This window comes from Bubalus bubalis, chromosome 23 (genome assembly GCF_019923935.1).
Source record: "Bubalus bubalis isolate 160015118507 breed Murrah chromosome 23, NDDB_SH_1, whole genome shotgun sequence".
Taxonomy (NCBI): Eukaryota; Metazoa; Chordata; class Mammalia; order Artiodactyla; family Bovidae; genus Bubalus; species Bubalus bubalis.
Window position 1 is genome coordinate 46,403,159 of NC_059179.1, and position 22,927 is coordinate 46,426,085.

A 22,927-nucleotide genomic window follows, 5' to 3' on the forward strand; every position below is an offset into this window, starting at 1 on the left:
AACCCTTAATCAAGGGCTTCCCTGGCAGTCCAGTGGTTAAGAATCCGCCTTGCAAGGCAGGGGACACAGGTTCCATCCCTGGTCTGGGAACTAAGATCTCCAGGGCAACGAAGCCCACTCACCACAACTAAGAGTTCACGCACCAAGTGAAGGAGCCCACGTGGCACCGGAAGACCTTGAGCGCCGCAACCAAGGCCCAGTGCCTCTCCTGTGTGGTGTGCCCAAGGCCCAGTGCCTCTCCTGCGTGGTGTGCCCAAGGCCAAGCTCCAGGCCCCTCCACCCCCACTCGTCCAGCAGAAAGCATGGGTTCCTCTTGATTCTGTGCTTTCCCTTGAAACCAGCACCCCAGCCATCAGCAAGTCCTGAAGGTGCCACCTTTACCACGCATCCCAAGATGACCTGTGCAACACCCCTCGAACGGTCCCCTCTCTCCTGGGTCACTGCCCAGGCCTCCGAAAATCTCCCTGCTTCTTGTCCTGGTTTATAGTCTGTTTCCCACGCAGAAGCCAGCACGATCTTTAACATGTACATAAGATGCTGTCATTCTTGTACTCAGACCCTCCAATCAGAGCATGTACAAGATCGAGATGGTAACCACGGGGCATGCGTCTCAGACACATTCAATTAAGGACTTTGCTGATGACAAATGACCAGGTAGAAGATTCAGGGCAACTTAGTCCTGTTGACAGCATTGTGGGAAGTAAGCTACAAAACAGGAAACAAAAGAGTGAGATGGAGACTTAGAAGAGATATGCCTTAGAATCAGGAATGCCTGATAAGCAGTGCACTTATTGGCAAAATTAACAGAAATGTGATAGACTGGGAGATGTTTGCGAATCTACAACTGACCACGGATTTAAAAACAAAAAAATTCCAAGAGCTCCAATGATTGAGCCAGGCAGAAGCTCAGAAGCCAGACTGTGCATTAGAAGCAGCTCAAAAGAATGTGGACAACATCGTTGCCTGGGCCTCTGGGTGGTGTCAGTCAGAACCTCTGGGCATGAGGTCCCAGCATCAGCACATTTTTAAAAGCTCTCCACACAAGTCTGCTTTTAGGACTGAGAACCGCTGGTGGAGGGTATGAACATAAGAGTGTGGAGATAAGGAGAGTCGGCCAAAGAGAAGGCAGAAAATGAGAAGATGAAGCAGCTAAGAGATCAAGGTGTCCAATGGTCATTTATGCAGACACTGAAGTCTCCACCAGCTGCAGAGAAGAGAAATTCCACTGTGGTTAGAGATGCTTTCTTGAACTGACTTCCTGGGCACTTGGGGGCCAGGAATGTGGGCTTCCTAGGGCCACTTGGGCCTCTGAGGATCTCCCTCAAGTCCTTGCAAGAGCACAGCTGAGGCCCAGGAGTGGGTGATCTAAGTAGGAACACTCTGAGCTCAGGGAACCACTTTCACATCCACAGCAGGCAGAGAAATGCCCTCCTGGAGTGGACTGATTGGTGTCCCCCCAAATACGTGTCCCCCCAGAAAGTCAGAGCATTTTACTTGGAAATAGGGTCTTTGGAGATGGAATTACACTGGGATGAGACCATACTGGATTGGAGCGGTCTCTAAATCCAAAGGCCGGTGTCCTGAAAAGAAAAAAAGACACATAGGTATACAGGACAGAAAGGGGCCACGTGAAGGTAGAGGGACACATGGAGGACCTAGAGCTCCTCCCGACAGAAGGGGATATGTGCACCCCTTTTTTTAAGATTTATTTATTTATTCATTTTTGGGCTTTGCTGCTGTGCAGGCTCTTCTCTAACTGTGGTGAGCGGGGGCTACTCTCTGATTGCGGGGCGTGGGCTTCTCATCGCCGTGGCCTCTCTTGTTGCATGGGCTCCAGGGCGTGCAGGCTTCAGCAGCTGCAGCATGCAGGTTTGGTTGCTCCATGGCTTGTGGGATCTTCCTGGACCAGGGCTCAAACCCACGTTCTCTTAAAACCACTAGACCACCACCAGGGAAGCCCATGTATACCCTTTAGTGCCCTAGAGCTTTTCATGATTTCAGTTTTTATATTTAATTTTATAATCCAACAGCCTTTAACCAATTTCTTCTAGATATTTTGGGAATCTGACGGAAGCTATTGACACCCCTACCTCCAAAGAACATAAACATATATATGCAAAACTTTGCCACAATTAAGAAAATTTCCAATCCTGTTGCCGTTTCTCTTGTTTTATAGCCTAAAGCAGAGGCCTTGTTTCAAAAAGGCTCTCTTGTCCCACTAGCATGGTCCCACAAACAAAAGTTTCAAATATCAAACAGAAGATTTTTATTCCCTCAGGCCAAGGTATTCATCTCTAGAAAAAGAAGGTTAAAAAACAAACAAAAAGAACACCTCATTTAAAAATGAACTGAGGCAACCCTGAAAGGAGGAACTCAGAGCAAAGTTCACAGAAGCATGAGTGCCAAAAGGTGTGGACATCTGAAATGTCCATGAATGGATTGATAGATAAACAAATATGGTCTATCTGTACAATATTATTCAGCCTTAAAAGAAATGAAACTCTGACAAGTGTTATTACATGCTGCTGCTGCTGCTGCTAAGTCGCTTCAGTCGTGTCCGACTCTGTGCGACCCCATAGACGGCAGCCCACCAGGCCCCGCCATCCCTGAGATTCTCCAGGCAAGAACACTGGAGTGGGTTGCCATTTCCTTCTCCAATGCATGAAAGTGAAAAGTGAAAGTGAAGTTGCTCAGTCGTGTCCGACTCTTCGTGACCCCATGGACTGCAGCCTACCAGGCTTCTCCGTCCATGGGATTTTCCAGGCAAGAGTACTGGAGTGGGTTGCCGAACCCTAAAAACAGTATGCTGAGTAAAATAAGCCAGACCCAGAAGAACAAATATTACATGATCATCCTTATATGACATACCTAACAGAGGCAACGGAGAAGGCAATGGCACCCCACTCCAGTACTCTTGCCTGGAAAATCCCATGGACGGAGGGGCTTAGTGGGCTGCAATCCATGGGGTCACTAGGAGTCGGAAACGACTGAGCGACTTCACTTTCACTTTTCACTTTCATGCATTGGAGAAGGAAATGGCAACCCACTCCAGTACTCTTGCCTGGAAAATCCCATGGACGGGGGAGCCTGGTGGGCTGCCGTCTATAGGGTCACACAGAGTCGGACACGACTGAAGCAACTTAGCAGCAGCAGCAGCAGCAGCAACAGAGACAAACTTTTAGAGACAGGAAGTAGAATTGAGAACTGAGTGGGACTTCCCTGGTGGCCCAGTGGCTAAGGCCCAGGTCCCCATGCTTGCAAAACAGGGGGCATGCATTTGATCCCTGGTCAGGAACTAGATTCTACACGCCACAGTTAAAGATCCTGCTTGAAGCAACAAATCTGTTGATGCCACTGGGCTGCTCCTTTGTTGATTTGTTCTTTCATTTGACATATGTTTACTAAGGACCTACCTTAGTAAAGACTCCACCTGCCAAAGCAGGAGACCCAAGAGACATGGGTTTGATCCCTGGGTTGGGAAGATCCCCTGGAGAAGGAAATGGCAACCTACTCCGATATTCTTGCTTGGGAAATCCCATGGACAGAGGAACCTGGCAGGCTACAGTCCATAGGGTCTCAAAGAGCTGGACACAGCTGAGCAACTGAACAACAGCAGCCAGGTGTCAGAAGTTGTGCAAAACATGATGGACAGAACACACACACACAAGACCGGTTTCCTCTCACCCCTGAGCTGCAGCTGAATGTCAACCTGTGCCGCCCGGGCCCCTTCAGAACTGAGTCACTCTTTCTCTCAACCCATGGGAGTGTTGGCAGAGGATGTCGCTCAGCTGGGTCTCCGTCCAAGCATCACAAAGACCATCTGAAGTCTAAGATCGTGCATCCCACCTGGGGATAGCCCACATCCAACAACCAGTCCATGGTAAAGGTCTGGCCAAGGAGGTGATCCCCGAGAAGTCACTACATCTCCAGAGCCCCCAGGGAACATGCTGAGGCTTGTGTTAAACTGTAACACGAGAGACACAGACATAGAGAACAAACGTATGGACACCAAGGAGGGAAAGGGGTGGTGGGATGAACTGAGAAATTGGGACCGACATGTCTACGCTACTATGTGTAGAACAGATAACTGATGAGAACTTACTGTGCAGCACTGGGAGGGCGGGGCAGGTACAACCTGCTCACAGACATATAATAAAGTAACCTTAAAAGTGCATGGCCCTGTACAGTGGGTGCTTCCCAGGTGGCTCAGTGGTAGAGAAGCCGTCTGCCAAAGCAGGAGATGCAGGTTCGATCCCTGGGTCTGAGAGATCCCTTGGGGAAGGAAATGGCAACCCACCAGTATTCTTGCCTGGAGAATCCCATGGACAGAGGAGCCTGGCGGGCTCAGTCTATGGGGTCGCACAGAGTCAGACACGATTGAGCAACTGGGCATATGCAGTAGGTACAAACACTGTTTGATTCTGCTTCGGCACAGTACCAACAACAGTCCAATTCATAGGATCAGGAAGTACATTGGTAGATGCTAGGGGCCGGGGATGGGGTGGGGAGGGGGAACGGAGAGTTAGTGTTTATCAGGGCCAGAGTCTCAGTTTAGGAAGGTGGAAAATCCCAGAGATGGCTGATGGTGAAGCTGCACAGCAATGTGATGCACTTATTCCTACTAAACTGTAATATATAAATATGGTTAAATAGTATGTTTTATAGTATGTGCATTTTTTAATTAAAAAATAAAATTTTTTAAAGAGCCCTGTATCACAGTTCAACTCCTCTTTTTCACCCAACCCTGCTTTCCCCACCCCTGGCTCCCCCATAGGGTTGATCTCAAAGATTCTTCCCAGTATCTTCTCACACACAAATCTCCTTCACAGTCTCTTGGTAATCGACCTCAGACAAAGGGACAGCCACACAAGTTCAAAAGCAATGATAAGACAACTCTGAGTGATTCCCACCAGGAGGAGGGGAAAGTTGTCTTCCTGAGCGGTCTTGGTTTGGGGGGCCAGACAGATTTTATCTGAAACATAAAGCCTAAGAAGGACTTCCAGTGGTCACAGGTAGGCGGGCATTGCCCCAGAAGGGGCAGACCTGATAGATAAGAAGGCAGGGGAGGGCTTGGTGCGTCCCCAAGATGGGAGGAGCCTGCTGATGAGAGTCATCTTGCATGGGGACATTCTCCTGTAAGTCAAGGAAGATGTTAGGACCTCAGGAAAATCAGGAACTTCGGGAAAAAGAGCTGGGAAAGGTTATGTGTATTCAGTGTGGAGGTCTGAGAGGTGGAAAAAATGACGTGATGAAATAAATAGCTACAGACACAGCTAAATGCTCTCTTTTGTAAGTTACATATGGATACATACAGCAACCTGTAGGAAAAAACCAGGAAGGCACTGTTTCCAACATCCCTTTTCACAGATGGTGATTCAAAGACACAGAGTGAGGTTAAGCAATTTGTCTAAGGTCAACGATGTGTCGATTTATATTCCTGCAGGGCCATAGGGGTGTATAGCAGCATATTTAACAGGCACGTCGATAGAATTCATAAGTACTTGGGCTTCTGGGGAGCTTTAAGTTCAGTTCAGTCGCTCAGGCATGTCCTACTCTTTGCAACCCCATGAACTGCAGCACTCCAGGCCTCCCTGTCCATCACCAACTCCCGGAGTCCACCCAAACCCATGTCCATCGAGTCGGTGATGCCAACCAACTATCTCATCCTCTGTTGTCCCCTTTTACTCCTGCCCCCAATCCCTCCCAGCATCAGGGTCTTTTCAAATGAGTCAGCTCTTCACATCAGGGGGCCAAAGTATTGCAGTTTCAGCTGCAACATCAGTCCTTCCAATGAACACCCAGGACTGATCTCCTTTAGGATGGATTGGTTGGATCTCCTTGCAGTCCAAGGGACTCTCAAGAGTCTTCTCCAACACCACAGTTCAAAAGCATCAATTCTTCGGTGCTCAGCTTTCTTTTTACTCCAACTCACATCTATACATGACTACTGGAAAAACCACAGCCTTGACTAGATGGACCTTTGTTGACAAAGTAATGTCTCTGCTTTTTAATATGCTATCTAGGTTGGTCATAACTTTCCTTCCAAGGAGTAAGCGTCTTTTAATTTCATGGCTGCAATCACCATCTGCAGTGATTTTGGAGCCCAGAAAAATAAAGTCAGCCACTGTTTCCCCATCTATTTCCCATGAAGTGATGGGACCAGATGCCATGATCTTAGTTTTCTGAATGTTGAGCTTTAAGCCAACTTTTTCACTCTCCACTTTCACTTTCATCAAGAGGCTCTTTAGTTCTTCTTCACTTTCTGCCATAAGGGAGGTGTCATCTGCATATCTGAGGTTATTGATATTTCTCCCGGAAATCTTGATTCCAGCTTGTGCTTCCTCCAGCCTAGCCTTTCTCATGATGTACTCTGCATATAAGTTAAATAAGCAGGGTGACAATATACAGCCTTGACGTACTGCTTTCCCGATTTGGAACCAGTCTGTTGTTCCATGTCCAGTTCTAACTGTTGCTTCCTGACTTGCATATAGGTTTCTCAAGAGGCAGGTCAGGTGGTCTGGTATTCCTCTTTCAGAATTTTCCACAGTTTATTGTGATCCACACAATCAAAGGCTTTGGCATAGTCAATAAAGCAGAAATAGATGTTTTTCTAGAACTCTCTTGCTTTTTCGATGATCCAGCAGATATTGGCAATTTGATCTCTGGTTCCTCTGCCTTTTCTAAAACCAGCTTGAATATCTGGAAGTTCATGGTTCACATATTGCTGTAGCTTGGCTTGGAGAATTTTAAGCTTTACTTTACTAGCATGTGAGATGAGTGCAATTGTGCGGTAGTTTGAGCATTCTTTGGTATTGCCTTTCTTTGGGATTGGAATGAAAACTGACATTTTCCAGTCCTGCTCAGTTTCCAGTCCTGCCACTGCTGAGTTTTCCAAATTTGCTGAAATATTGAGTGCAGCACTTTCACAGCCTCATGTTTCAGGATTTGAAATAGCTCCACTGGTATTCCATCACCTCCACTAGCTTTGTCCATAGTGATGCTTCCTAAGGCCCACTTGACTTCACATTCCAGGATGTCTGGCTCTAGGTCAGTGATCACACCATCATGATTATCTGGGTCATGAAGATCTTTTTTGTACAGTTCTTCTGTGTATTCTTGTCACCTCTTCTTAATATTTTCTGCTTCTCTTAGGTCCCTACCATTTCTGTTCTTTATTGTGCCCATCTTTGCATATAATGTTCCTTTGGTATCTCTAATTTTCTTGAAGAGATCTCTAGTCTTTCCCATTCTATTGTTTTCCTCTGTTTCTTTGCATTGATCCCTGAGGAAGGCTTTCTTATCTCTCTTTGCTATTCTTTGGAACTCTGCATTCAAATGGGTATATCATTCCTTTTCTCCTTTGCTTTTCACTTCCCTTTTTTCACAGCTATTTGTAAGGCCTCCTCAGACACCCATTTTGCTTTTTCACATTTCTTTCTCTTGGGGATGGTCTCGATTCCTGTCTCCTGTACAATGTCATGAACCTCCATCCATAATTCATCAGGCACACTGTCTATCAGATCTAGTCCCTTAAGTCTATTTCTCACTTACACTGCATAGTCCCTTAAGTCTATTTCTCACTTCCACTGCATAGTCATAAGGGATTTGATTTAGGTCATACCTGAATGGTCTAGTGGTTTTCTCCACTTTCTTCAATTTCAGTCTGAATTTCGCAATATGGAGTTCACGATCTGAGCCACAGTCAGCTCACAGTCTTGTTTTTGCTGACTGTACAGAGCATCTCCATCTTTGGCTGCAAAGAATATAATCAATCTGATTTCAGTGTTGACCATCTGGTGATGTCCATGTGTAGAGTCTTCTCTTGTGTTGTTGGAAGAGGGTGTTTGCTATAACCAGTGCGTTCTCTTGGCAAAATGCTATTAGCCTTTGCCCTGCTTCATTCTGTACTCCAAGGCCAAATTTGCCTGTTACTCCAGGTGTTCTTGACTTCCTACTTTTGCATTCCAGTCCCCTATAATGAAAAGGACATCTTTTTGGGTGTTAGTTCTAGAAGGTCTTGTAGGTCTTCGTAGAACCATTCAACTTCAGCTTCTGCAGTGTTACTGGTCCAGGAGCTTTAAAGAATCTTAAAAGTTATCCATATCCTTGATGGAACAAGCAAAAACTCTGAGAAGTGTTGACTAGCTCACCCAGGATCACAGAGCTAAGAGAATCAGACTGGGTTCCAGTGCTCAGGAATTCTCGGGACTGGGCAGCTATGGAAAGTTCTGTGGGCAACATAGTGCAATGGGGGTGTCAATCATCCTCAGGCTTTAGACCAGTTTTATAAGCAGCCCAGTAGACAGTATACTTAGCTCAGCCCCCTATGACTGATGATCAAGAACTGTAGAATTGTGTACTTCAGTGTGTTCCACTGAGATCCAGAAAACTTTTAATGTGGTCCACTAGGCGATATGGCATCAAATTGGTGGTGGTGGTTTAGTCTCTAAGTCATGTCCGATTCTTGCAACCTCATGGACTGTAGCCTGCCAGGCTTCTCTGTCCATGGGATTAACTGGGGTGGGTTGCCGTTTCCTTCTCCAGGGGATCTTCCTAAACCGGCCCAGGAATTGAACCTAGGCATCAAATGGCGACCTTCATATCATGACATCGTGCATCCTGGGGCCATCTCATAGAATGTAGGCCTGCCATGATTCCCTATCACTCAGCTGCCCAGCCTCATCTTCCCCTGTTCTGTACCACCCTTGTGGGCCCCAGCAACACAGAGCCACGAGTCACCGCCAGGCCACCATGATGCCATGACCCAGTGCCTTTCCATCTGCTGCATGCGTTTCCTGGCTCCTGCCTTCCTCTGCTCTGCCAGGAAAGTCCTACTTCTTCAAGACTTGAAAAAAAATTCACTGCATCTATGTTTACAGCTACGGTATTCACAGTAGCCAAGGGATTGCCACAACCCAAATGCCCATCAAAGGACGAATGGATAACAACATCCGGTACATGCACACAGTGGATGTTATTCAACCTTAAAAAGAAAGGAAATTCTGATGCCCGTTATGACATGGATGAACCTTGAAGATACTATGCAAAGTGAAATAAACCAGACCCAAAAAGACATATGCTGTATAATTCCGCTTATATGAGGTCCCCGCTGCTGCTGCTGCTGCTGCTAAGTCGCTTCAGTCGTGTCCGACTCTGTGCAACCCCAGAGACGGCAGCCCACCAGGCTCCCCCGTCCCTGGGATTCTCCAGGCAAGAACACTGGAGTGGGTTGCCATTTCCTTCTCCAATGCATGAAAGTGAAAAGTGAAAGTGAAGTCGCTCAGTTGTGTCCGACTCCTAATGACCCCATGAACTGCAACCTACAGCAGTCAAATTCACAAAGACAGAAGGTAGAACACCAGGCTGTGGCGGGAGGAGGGAAACTGGGGGGAGGGGAGTTACTGTTTAATGGGTACAGAGCTGCAGTTTGGGAAGATGAAAACATCCCAGAAATTGATTGCACAACAAAATGAATACATACACTTAGCACTACTTAACTGTGCCCTTAGCAATGGTTACAGTGGGTTTCCTGGTGGTCCAGTGGTTAAGAATCCACCTGCCAATGCAGGAGACGTGGGGTCGATCCCTGGTCCGGGAGGATCCCACATGCCGGAGATCAACTAAGCCCATGCACTGCAACTACCGAGCCTGTGACCTAGAGCCTGCGCTCCACAGCGAGAGAAGTCACCACGGCGAGGAGCCCACGAACTGCAACCTGAGAGCAGCCAGCACGCAGCAGCCTGTGTGCCAGGGCAGCCGCAAATAAGTAATTTATTAAAAATTTTAAACAGGAGAAATGGTTAAAATGGTCAATTTTATGTGATGTGCATTTTACTACAATTTGGAAAAAATATTTTAAAACTTTTTTTTAATATATTTTTTAAAAACTCCATCCTCTGGTAACGATTTCTGGGAGCCCTCACTGAGGCAATTCACTCCTCCCAGCCAGGTCTGGTTATGACCTTCTGGACACACTTCTTCTGAAGTGTGCTGGCCACCATGGAACTATTAACACCAAAGTGCTGTCTTCAGCAAATGAAGGACCAGCCTGATTGCTATGGGTTTCTGTAGCTGCAGCCCTTATGTGAGCACATGGTTAGACAATGATTGCTGCTCAATTAGGACCCTAAGTAGGATGTTACTGGGAGGTGTCAAGCCTTCACCAGCTTTTGGAAATAATCATAGGTCCATGATGCCTCTAAGACGGACAAGCCATTTGTAAAGAATTGGCTTGACAGATTGAACACTCTCCCCTTGAAAAATGGAGATGAATAAGAAAATATTGAGCATCCTGAAGCCATGGGATGATTTACAGAGACATTAACAAAAGCTGAGTCCTGCCCAGCTCAACTTTGCTTTGTTGGCATCTAATTCACCTCCAAAGCCTTCCTCCCCTTATCAGGATCTGCAATCCACAAGCCCATAAATATTGCAGTGGCATGTGACCAGGGGAGTCAGGGAAGTCAACCACGGTGATAAAAGTGTCTGTAGAAGAGGTGGAGGGTGCATCACAGCGAAGGGTGGACAGGAGACAGGCCATCTCCCACAATAGTTCATTACCAGCCTGGGCTTTGGGATCCAGGCGTAAAGGTGTCTTGAAGGGCAGAAGGAAGGATGGGGCAGGAAAGCCCCTGAGGCCAGGAACCATCCCTGGGCGCCTCCTCCTCCTGAGCTGTCTCCTTCTCTCGGGGTTTGTGCTTTGGATCCAGGGTGAGGTGTTACTAAGTCCCCAAGTGTTCTCATAGCCTCCCTCTCCATCCTCCTATGGCCAACCTCTAATCTTGGTTTGGGATGTAAAGAGGAGACAGCTAAATGGGGCAAGTGCCCCATAGAGCGGTGAGTGGTCAACCCCGAGATATGAAAGGAGAGGGTTGATCACTGGGAGCTGGGTGAAGTGGCTGCAGTTGACTGCAGATGAATCTCTCAGAGCCAAGGTCACCCGGGGGTCTAGCACAACATATATAGGACCTCTAGGGCAAATGAGTCTTTAAAACGGATAGAAGGGACTTCCTTGGCAGTCTAGTTGTTAAGACTTGGTGTTTCTAGTGCAGGGGGCACAGGTGTGATCCCTGGTGGAGGAACTAAGATCCCATATGCTGTACAACATGGCCAAAAAATTTTAAAATATATATATATATATATAATCCTAGAGCAAACAGCAATCCCTGGACCCAACTAAATGGCTTTGCTGATAATAACCATGATAACTTACATTGACTGAACACTTGCTTTAAGCCACATACTGTGACCAGCATTGTTAAGTGGGCTATTTCATGTAATCCTCCAAGAACTATTTCCACTTTTCTGTCCAGGAAAGCGAGGCACGGAGAAATCCAGTGACCAGCTCCAGGACCCATGTGACATCGGCACCGACGTGGAGAGGCCGGAAGGGATCCCCTGTGAATCAAGATGAAGAGCTGCAACCCTGGGGCTGGGTAGCCGTGGAAACGTATGCTAGAAACATGCCAGTAATTGTCATCACCCGCAGGCAGAGGGTCCAGAGCTGGACACGGAGCATCATCCAGATGTTAAGCATTCATGTTAATCAGATTGGTGCTTCAGTAAAGGGGGCAGTGGAAGAAGTGGGGGTGAGACGCACAGGCTGTGCCTACCTGGGGATGGCGAAGTGTGGGCAGTGCGCTGGCAATCGGGGGACCCAAAGCAGCTGCTGCGGACAGAGAAGGCACACTGCCACCCCAGGTCCCCCCCGCACACCCCAGCGAGACCGTGGCCACCAGCACGAGCTGTCCAGATCTGGCAGCTCACGGCTCATGGCTCACGGACATCCAAATCCCCAGGGAAAAGGAGAGGGCTGCCCCTCAGCAAGAATCCTCTGGGGACTCTGCCTCCATAGTTCCAGAATCTTCCACCTGCACCTTCTCCAGAATCTGTAACAAAATCTGCCTGAGAACGCAGGCTTAATTTTTAATGATCACTCAGTACAACCAGCAATGAAAATGACGAAGTGCGTTCCCCAGCAGATCCTGGGGAAATACACTCACTCAGATCATCTCAGCCCTGGAGATGTGCCGTGTGGGTGAGGTTCACACCACATCTCACACTCGACACACATTTAGTGGGGTCCCCTGTGGGTCAGGAGCTAGCTATGCATGTCCTGGGGCTGTGAGGTCAAATGAGACCTGGGCTCAGCCCTTGAGGTGCCCACAGTTCTGGGGATGACATATCAGGAATGCATGTGGACTCTGCAGGAGCGCAGTAATGGGTTGCTGCCCAGGTTTGGGGGCACCCAGACCTCAAGGTGAGAACTGGAACACAGGGAGCTAATCAGCAGGTGCCAGGGATGCTAGGAGAGTGTGGAGGATAAGACCAGGGAGGAAAGCAGATAATGAAGGATGCACTATCCAGCCAGCACCTCTGTGGATTGAAGGAGTGTCGTCCTGCTGGGAACCAGGGTAAGACACACCTGCCTCTGAGCTATCCCCCGGAGGATGAGGAAGTGGGGTATGCATCCCACTTCCACAAGTCATGGGAGAGTTAGACAATGCAGCTGGACACCATTTCCAAACAACTCAGACCTTTGGCTCCCCTGGGACCACTGTCTGGCTCAGGCCCTGTGGTCTGAGGTATGCAGGGTGGTCTGGGGACCTGGCCAAGACCCCACATTAATAGCTCTCTGGCAAGGACTTCAAGCAGAATTCAGCCTGATCCAGCTGAGGGTCTGAGGGCCATGAAGGGCAGGTGAGTGAGGGCTGGTCCATTGCCACCTGGCTGCATGGCCACTATCTCCAAGGGCAGATGAACCTCGGATGTCATCTGGTATCCTCACCTCTCTCCTCTGATCCCAGCAGCCCCTCGTCAGGGAGAGTTATTCGGAATTTGAGCTTTGGTGACCCGGCTGCATTTGGTCTGAATCTTGTTTCATGAAGATTCATGTAGGGCCACGAAGTGCCCCTTCCAGCTGTTTCTCAGTCATGTCCAGCTCTTTGTAATCCCATGGACTGCAGCACACCAGGCTTCCCTGTCCTTCACTATCTTCTGGAGTTGCTCAAACTCATGTCCATTGAATCAGTGATGCCATCCAACCATCTCATCCTCTGTTGTCCCCTTCTCCTCCTGCCCTCAATCTCTGTCAGGATCAAGGTCTTTTCCAATGAGTCAGCTCTTTGCATCAGGTGGCCAAAGTATTGGAGCTTCAGTTTCAGCATCAGTCCTTTCAATGAATATTTAGGACTGATTTCCTTTAAGATTGACTGGTTTCATCTCCTTGCAGTCCAAGGGACTCTCAAGAGTCTTCTCCAACCCCTTCCAAACTCTTAGTCCTTACAGAAGTCGGCCCCACACCCCAGCAACACCACTGTTCCCTACTACACACACCCTCGGGATTCAGGGGTGTCAGCTCTGCACCATGATGCTTATGGGAACATCTTCCAAATGAATGTCACGGGCCCCTTGGGAGGCACCCAGACCAGCACAATTTCCTCCTCCTTTTAACCCACAAGTAAACTGCCCAAATGATTCGCTTCCCACACCTCATCTGCTCGGAGCACTGCAACTTTGGAAGGAGCTAGGTCACCTGGAGGTGACATGAGACAAGTCATAGGAGCTCTGGAGAACAGGCCGGGATAAGGACACACTCCCAGCCTATAGACAGATCTCCTCCTGTGTTAACCGTTCATGCCCTTCAAAGGATTTCCAAAAGATTCGTCTTGAACTCCCCAGTCCTTGGGCATCTGAGCCACACCTGGTCCTCCCTCCTGCTCCCCCCGCCCCCCACAGTTCTAAAGCACCACGTTCACAGGAGTTTACTCCCAATTCAGTGAGCACCCCTGGTGCTCTGGGTCACCTCCTCTGCTTATGGCAAGGGCTGGCTTTCTCTCCTGTTCCAACACCTTCTTCCCCATCAGCATGCAGACCTGAACCGGAAATAAGTGGCTCAACTAAACCAGTTTATCCTAAAGGAAATCAACTGAATATTCATTGGAAGGACTAAGGACGAAGCTGAAACTCCAGTTCTTTGGCCACCTGATGCAAAGAGTCAACTCATTGGAAAAGACCCTGATGCTGGGAAAGACTGAAGGCAGGAGGAGAAGGGGGGCACAGGGATGAGATGGTTGGAGGGCATCACAGACTTGATGGACATGAGTTTGAGTAAACTCCAGGAGGTAGTGAAGGACAGGGAAGTTTGGCATGTTGCAGTCCATGGGGTCACAAAGAGCTGGACTCAACCAACTGAACAACTCTGTCTCCTATTCTGCTCCAAACAGACCTCATGACTCCAACAAGGCTGCTCCTGTCAAGGTCAACATGGGCTCCATGTAGCAGTCGAGTGGTCCCGCCTCTGTCCTCATCCCAACCTCTCAGCAGCAAAGGCTGCTCCTTCCTGCTGAGACGCCGCCTCCCACTTCCTGCTAGGATCCACAGTTCCTGCTAGGATCCGCATTTCCTGTCTTCCCTCCTGCTCCTCCGTGCTCCTTCCTGGCCCCTTTTGCTGACTCCTTCCCTTCTTTCTGACCCACACTGAGGGCATCTCCAGGGACTGCTCTGAGTTGCTTCTCCTTTCTCTCCACACATTCTTTCTGGGTCATCTCATCCTCCCTATCTCCAGGCTCTAAATGCCTTGTATTTGACCCCTGGGTCGATATCTCCTGCTTTCATCTCCTGGAATTCCAGATTTCTAGATCTTATTGACAGGGCTCCTCAGATGCGTAAGTGTGATCTCAGACTTAAGAAGGCAGAATTCTTCATTTGCCGCCACCCTTTGCCTGCAGCCTGCATATTTCCTGCATCTCCTCCATCTCTCTAATCATCACTCCAACAGTCACCCAGATTTTCAGGCTAGAAATCCGGGAGTCTTTTTGGCATCCCCTCTTTTCCTCAGTCCCTGCTTGAATCCTACCTGAGTCCTATCTTATCCCCCACTTTGGGGTGGACCTCAGCACCCTAATCTGCAGGAATCTTCAGCACCTCCTAATGGGTATTCAGAGGAGGGCATGACTACCCACTCCAGTGTTCTGGCCTGGAGAATCCCCATGAACAGAGGCGCCTGGTGGGCTACAGTCCATGGGGTCGCAAGAGTCAGACACGGCTGAGTGGCTAAACACAATGGGTATCCTGCCTCAACTCTTGGAGGCAGAATTTTAAAAACACTAGATGTGGGACTTCCTTGGTGGTCCAGTGGCTAAGACTTAGCCTTCCAATGTGAGGGGTGTAGGTTTGATCCCGGGTTGGGTAGCTAAGATCCCACATGCCTCATGGCCAAAAAAACCCCAAAATATAACACAGCAGCTATATTGTAATAAGTTCCATAGAGACTTTAAAAATCATCCACATAAAAAAATTAAAAAAAAAAAAAAAAGACTCCAGGCTTCCAATGCAGGAGGCATGGGTTCAGTTCTTGGTTGGGGAAGTTCTACCTGAATTGTAGCAAAACAAACAAACAAACAAAAAACAGTGGTGGGGGTGGGGTGGGGGACAGAAAAGAAAATATGTGTAATAAAATAATTTGACAAAAAGTTCCTTCATAGGTACACAGGAACATACAACAGAGCTTTGTGGTAAAATACATATTAAGAATAAAAAAATTAAATTAAAGCATTAAATACTTTACTAATACTTCTCTCAGCCTAAAATCCAAAGCTTGAAACCACATGTACAATAAAACCCAAATTTTATCATGGCCTGCCAGGTCTCTAGGCCATCTACCTCTCAGCCCTGACCTATGCCCCTATGTCACCCTCCCCTAGGTTAAGCTTTGCCCACCACGCTGCATATCTGCTCCTTAAATACACCAAGTTCATCCTTCTCACTGGGCTTGGTTGTCCCAGTTGCTCTCCTTGGAACGGATTCTCCTATCTTGGCATCGGGAGTCCCTTCTTAAATGTCCTCTCCCCATTCCCACCCTCTGTTATCTCCTCCCATTTTCATTCTCTGCAGCGCCCCGGACATCGCCTTCCTTGTTCTCCTGCTTGGAGATTTGGTTGTTTGTTCGCTGTCTGCCCAAGCTTACTCACCGTGGTCTCACCAGCGCTCGCAGGAGTGACTGAACCTTGTAGTAACCGAGAAGCAATTGAGTGAACTCAGAATAGACAAATGCTTGTATTGACCCAAACCAAGGGGAATCAAAACCAGACATCCTGGGGCTTCCCTGGTGGTCCAGTGGTTGAGACTATGCTCCCAGTGGAGGGGGCCCTGGTTCCATCCTTTGTCAGGCAATAATATCCCACATACTGCAATTAAGACACAACATAGTCAAATAAATTAAAAAAAAAACAAAAACAAAAAAAACAGCCCCCACAGTTATCTGAGAACTAAGCAGCCTACAAGAACAGTGAGATTACCATTCTTCTGTCCCCAAAGACAGATGATAAATGAAAGGCATATCCAGACAACCAGTCAAGGACATTTTCTTCTAATTCCTCCTCTAAATCAATCTCATCATTGCAATTAGCTCCTTTTACATTACAGAGTCCGGAGAAGGCAATGGCACCCCACCCAGTACTCTTGCCTGGAGAATCCCATGGACAGAGGAGCCTGGTAGACTGCAGTCCATGGGGTCGCTAGGAGTCAGACACGACTGTGTAACTTTCAAGTAGACAACCTGAGCAACTTCACTTTCACTTTTCACTTTCATGCTTTGGAGAAGGAAATGGCAAGCCACTCCAGTATTCTTGCCTGGAGAATCCCAGGGACGGGGGAGCCTGGTGGGCTGCTGTCTCTGGGGTCACACAGAGTTGGACACGACTGAAGCGACTTAGCAGCACATTACACAGTCAACCTGAGCTCCGAGGTAGATCAGTGACACCAGAAATTACAGAATAAGTGGGCCCATCATACAATCCTCAGGCTCAAGCTTCACGGAATTGTGTGTTTTCCTCTTTAACTCTTGGGCTTCCCTCACAGCTCAGTTGATAAAGAATCTGCCTGCAACACAGGAGACCCTGATTCGATTCCTGGGTCAAGAAGATCCACTGGAGAAGGGATAAGCTACCCACTCCAGTATTCTTGGGCTTCCCTGCTGGCTCAGCTGGTAAAGAAACCGCCTACAATGCGGGAGACCTGGGTTCAATCCCTGGGTGGGAAGATCCCCTGGAGAAAAGAAAGGCTACCCACTCTGGTATTCTGGCCTGGAGAATTTCACAGACTATACAGTCCTTGGGGTCACTCTTGTGCTGGCCACTCAGTGCTGTGCATTGAGTGATAGCTTTACAATTGTGGCATTGATCAACTGCCTGGGTTTTCTTTCATAAAGATTTGGGTTTTGATCTCTCATTTTTCTATAATTATGTGTCAGGATTATATTTCAGTAGGAAATCATATTTGAAGTCAAAAGTATAGGTCTTAAATTTAGACATAAAAAAAAAATGCACAGAGACGAGAATGGTTCCATGAACTTCTATCGTATAATAATCCAGAGGTCAGAGTGGCCCACAGCTGTGCAGAGTCAAAACTTACTGCTGTTATTGTTCAAAGAGGCGATCTCTTTGGATGTGTGATGAGCACAGTTAATAAGGAAGAAGGTCTGGGCTTGTTAAGTGAAAATAGGCAGGACTTTCCCCTTAGAGATCGGTTTTGCTCTTTGATATCAGTTGGAACACTCAGACCCCCCTTGACCCAGAGCCAGAGACTTTCTCCTTAAAATTCATATTTTAAAATCTTAATTCAGTTTATGATGTGTGTTAGCTTAAAGCCTGATGAGGATAACATAATTCATGTTATACTAAATGCCAATGATTGACTTCTCAACGTCCAGATGTGGGTTCTGTGACCATCCCATTGCTCCTGTGTGACATTTGGTTGAGGACATGTCGCTCCTGAATAACTGGGGATGAGGTCATTCATTGTGCCAACAACCAGAGTCCTGTTGAGAAGGATCTGAGCTCTTTGTGGTCTGTTATCTTACCTTCCATCTGTTCTATCAACTCCAGCCTAACTCCCTGCCCAGGGCCGGGCCCGCATAGCTTATCCCTGGTGACACTCGCCTGTCCCACTGCCCAGACAGCTCACCCTCTGGACAGGCCCCTTGCAGCCCCTGCGACTGGTGTGCAGGACATATGTAATCACCATGTTAAGACTCACCCGACAGGGGAAGATGCCTAGAAGAGAAGTCTTTAAACTGGAGCAGCTATGACCTTCCCTATGACAGAGGATGGGATGGTTGGATGGCATCACCAACTCGATGGACATGAGTCTGAGTGAACTCCGGGAGTTGGTGATGGACAGGGAAGCCTGGCGTGTTGCAGTCCATGGGGTTGCAAAGAGTCGGACATGACTGAGCCACTGAACTGAACTAATGACCTTCCCCCTTCATACCCTGACCTTCATTCTTCCCACCTTCCCAGTTTCCCTTCATCACTCCTCACCTTCTGTCTAGACCTTCACTTCAGCTCCCCTAGACCACAGGCGGCTTCATGTCTTCCTCACTTTATTCACACCATGGTTGTCTTTATACAGAATGGTGTTTTCTCCCCTGCCCACCTCTCTGCCCAGCTCACATCTACTCATCCCCCAGAGCGTAGCATCACCTCTGCTGGTGAGTCTCCCGAGTCCTCAGACCTGGCTCTAGGCTGCTCCTCTGGGTGCCCATCATCCCTGGTGCATACAATGTGTTCCCAATAAAATATTTTCTGGTCCACTTGCCCCAGATACACAGTGATCTCGTTGAGGTCAGGGTCAGAGTGCTTTCTGGCACAGAACAGACACTCAACAAAGCTTAACCGAATGAAGGTTGGATGGATGGATGAATGAGCCAGGGCCTATTATTACAGTGACTGCCAACATTTTTTTTTTCTTTTTTAAAAAATGCCAGCTCCTGTCATCCGGACCAAAAGGATCCAGACAAGCAGCCAGTGTCTAGTCTGGAGCACAGCTGTAGAGGGGACATAAGACTCACTCGTTGGGGCCACCATGCAGGTGGACACAGGAGTCAAAGGGAGAAGCCATCTTTATGGTGCCAAACTGGGGGCTCTAACTTGCATTTCAAGGAGGAAGACAATTTTCCTGACCTACTGACATTTGCTCGAAGGGGCTATGAACCAAAATGAAAGAAGAAAGGAATTGGAAAAGGAATCTGAAAGCAGAGACGTGAAGAACTATGGTATTTAAAAATAATGACTGAATTAAAGGAGAGCCCTTGAGGTATATGAACAACCCACTCTTTCAACACAAGACCTATGGGGAGACACCCACAGACGCCGCAGGGTCTGTGCCGTGAGCCACAACCGCAAGAGCTGGGAGGCGGTGCTTCCTTCTGGAGGAGCTCCAGGAGGAATTCTGAGCCAACAAGCTTGCTTCAGGGCAGTCCTGGGATTGACCAGCAACTGACATCTCCAAGTTCCTGCGGCAACAGAAGAACAGGCAGTGACTATACCAGGAGGCCGCTCAGGGTGAGTGCTGGGCTTTTCAAGATGTGTCCCAGGGATGCCCCCACGTGCCAGGTACAGGACAGCAACACTGCAGGAGCAGAAACTGAATCTAGAGTTGACCAGACTTTGGAACAAATTCAGATTAGCACAATTTCCAAAAGGCCAATGTGTAGACTAGCACAGGCTCCCAGAAATAAAAGGCTGTGCCCCCTGCAGGGCTCATGTCTATGACTCTCTCATGTTCTCCCTAGAGGGAGACCTCAAGGGAAGTCACACTGTCCAGTGAGGGGCAGAAGGAGCATAGAGCCCAGGAAAGGCTGCTGCTTGGGGGACCTCAAGGCCAAGAGACTCTGCCAGCCAGTGCCCCATCTTCATTGTAAGGTAGGCTCTAATCGACCAGGGGCTTCTCTGGTGCTCAGATGATAAAGAATCTGCTTGCAAAGTAGTAGACCTGGGTTCCATCCCTGGGTCAGGAAGATCCCCTGGAAGAAGAAATGGCAGCCCACTCTAGTATTCTTGCCTCCTCATAGACAGAGGAGCCTAGTGGGCTACATCCGTGAGGTTGCAAAGAGTCGGACATGACTCAGTGACTAACACCCATCCAAACCTACTGTCAGAAACTTGTATTTGAGCAGACCAATCCTTGCTTTCTACCTGCACCTTTTCTAGCCCAGTGGTATTCCCTGAGAGCTCAGTTGGTATAGAATCCGCCTGCAATGCAGGAGACTCCGGTTAGATTCCTGGGTTGGGATGATCCCCTGGAGAAGGGATAGGCTAGCCACTCCAATATTCTTGGGCTTCCCTGGTGGCTTAGCTGGTAAAGAATCCGCCTGCAATGCAGGAGACCCCAGTTAGATTCCTGGGTTGGGAAGATCCCCTGGAGAAGGGATAGGCTAGCCACTCCAATATTCTTGGGCTTCCCTGGTGGCTCAGCTGGTAAAGAAACCGCCTGCAATACAGGAGACCTGGGTTCAATCCCTGGGTGGGAAGATCCCCTGGAGAAGGAAAAGGCTGCCCACTCCAGTATTCTGGCCTGGAGAATTCCATGGGCTGTATAGTTCATGGAGTCAAAATGAATTGGACATGAATGAATGACTTTCACTTTCTCCCTGCCTCAGACTGGACATAGGGGATGAAGTTGAAGACTTCTGGAAATAACCCCAATTACTCAGTGTCATAGTTTGGTTGCTCCCAAAAGCAGTCACAGAGACACAGACTGGAGTGAAGATAGATTTTTAGAAGGTGATCCCAGGAAGCACAGGAGAGGAAGTGAGGAGAGTGAACAAGAAAGAAAAGTCGATGAAGGTTCATTGATGGTCAGGGATGCTCCTTGGTCACCGCTGGGGGTCACTTGAGGTAACCAGGTGGACATGGTCAGTACAGCATTTTCCCACCGATCCTCTTGCTCAATGGTTGAAGTTTATCCCTGGAGGCAATTTCACTTGCTCTCCTCTCCCTTCCAAGCTATACCTGTGTGCTCCTAGGCCTCCTTCAAGTGCCAAAGAAAGCCTTCAATCAGACAGGAAGAGACAGAATCCAGAGTTCAAGGTGGGGCGTTGTCAGGGGCTGGGATGTCTGCAGGTACAGAAAAATTCCTGTGGGCCCATGGATGATGCTACAGCTGGTTATTCTCAGATCCCATGGGTCACACATTTACAGTCAGCTTATTTAACTTCTATGCAGAGTACATCAGGGCTGTATATTGTCACCCTGCTTATTTAACTTCTATGCAGAGTACATCATGAGAAACGCTGGACTGGAAGAAGCACAAGCTGGAATCAAGATTGCCGGGAGAAATATCAATAACCTCAGATATGCAGATGACACCACCCTTATGGCAGAAAGTGAAGAGGAACTAAAAAGCCTCTTGATGAAAGTAAAAGTGGAGAGTAAAAATGTTGGCTTAAAGCTCAACATTCAGAAAACAAAGATCATGGCATCTGGTCCCATCACTTCATGGGAAATAGATGGAGAAACAGTGGAAACAGTGTCAGACTTTATTTTGGGGGGTTCCAAAATCACTGCAGATGGTGACTGCAGCCATGAAATTAAAAGACGCTTACTCCTTGGAAGGAAAGTTATGACCAACCTAGATAGCATATTCAAAAGCAGAGACATTACTTTGCCAACAAAGGTCCGTCTAGTCAAGGCTATGGTTTTTCCTGTGGTCATGTATAGATGTGAGAGTTGGACTGTGAAGAAGGCTGAGCGCCAAAGAATTGATGCTTTTGAACTGTGGTGTTGGAGAAGACTCTTGAGAGTCCCTTGGACTGCAAGGAGATCCAACCAGTCCATTCTGAAGGAGATCATCCCTGGGATTTCTTTGGAAGGAATGATACTAAAGCTGAAACTCCAGTACTTTGGCCACCTCATGCTAAGAGTTGACTCACTGAAAAAGACTCTGATGCTGGGAGGGATTGCGGGCAGGAAAAGAAGGGGATGGCAGAGGATGAGATGGCTGGATGGCATCAATGACTCGATGGATGTGAGTCTGAGTGAACTCCAGGAGCTGGTGATGGACAGGCCTGGCGTGCTGCAATTCATGGGGTCGCAGAGAGTCGGACATGACTGAGCGACTGAACTGAACTGAACTGAACTGAATTTGGTCCATAAATGGCTAATTGGCTAATCAGTTCAATTCAGTTGCTCAGTTGTGTCCGACTCTTTGCGACCCCATGGACTGCAGCACGTCAGGCCTCCCTGTCCGTCACCAACTCCTGGAGTTTATTCCAACTCATGTCCATTAAGTCGGTGATGCCATCCAACCATCTCATCCTCTGTCATCCCCTTGTTCTCCTGCCTTCAATCCTTCCCAGCATCAGGGTCTTTTCTCAACTCTTTTTTCTTCCCCTTGAAGAATAATCTCCCAATGACCTCTGTTTAATTCACTAGTCCAGTTTCTTGGTTTCCCCACATTTAGCCAAGGCATTCAACTCCAAGAATAACAGTGATATTCCTTTATAACAGTTCTTTTCTTCATAATATTTTTATTCACCATGGCCTATAAATGATTCATAACTTGATTCTCCCCACCTGTCACAAATATGAATTTTCAGTTCATTTTAAAGATTAATTTTTAAACTTAAACCAGCCCCTAAAAAAGTAGTGATATTTAAAGTAAACTTGCAGTTCATTTCTATTTTAGTACAGAGATTAACAGACCTACCCAAGATTTAAGATGTTATCTTTTCAACCAAAGAACATCTTAGAATTAGATATTTATTATTGACCTTAATGAAAGCTTTAAAAATTATTAATTGGGACTAAATTATAATTAAGTCAAAAATCTCCAAATTAAGATATGATACTGAAACATCACTCCTTTCAGCTATGATTATGAAGTCAGTCAACCTAATATTTGTTTAAAGTATTCATTCAACCACATTATAAACTATTAATTTTTAGGAAAAGTTCATTTGCCAAGCTCAAGCTTCTAGAGTATAGTCTTTGTTCGCCATCTACCTACAAATGACAGAGACAAAGTTTCTCATGCCTGCTACCTTGAGCTGGAGTGTAATTATGGAAAGAGGGGACTGGGACTTCCCTGGTGGTTCAGGGGTTTAAGATTCCCTGCAGTGAAAGCAGTTGGGGAACTAACCAGGGAT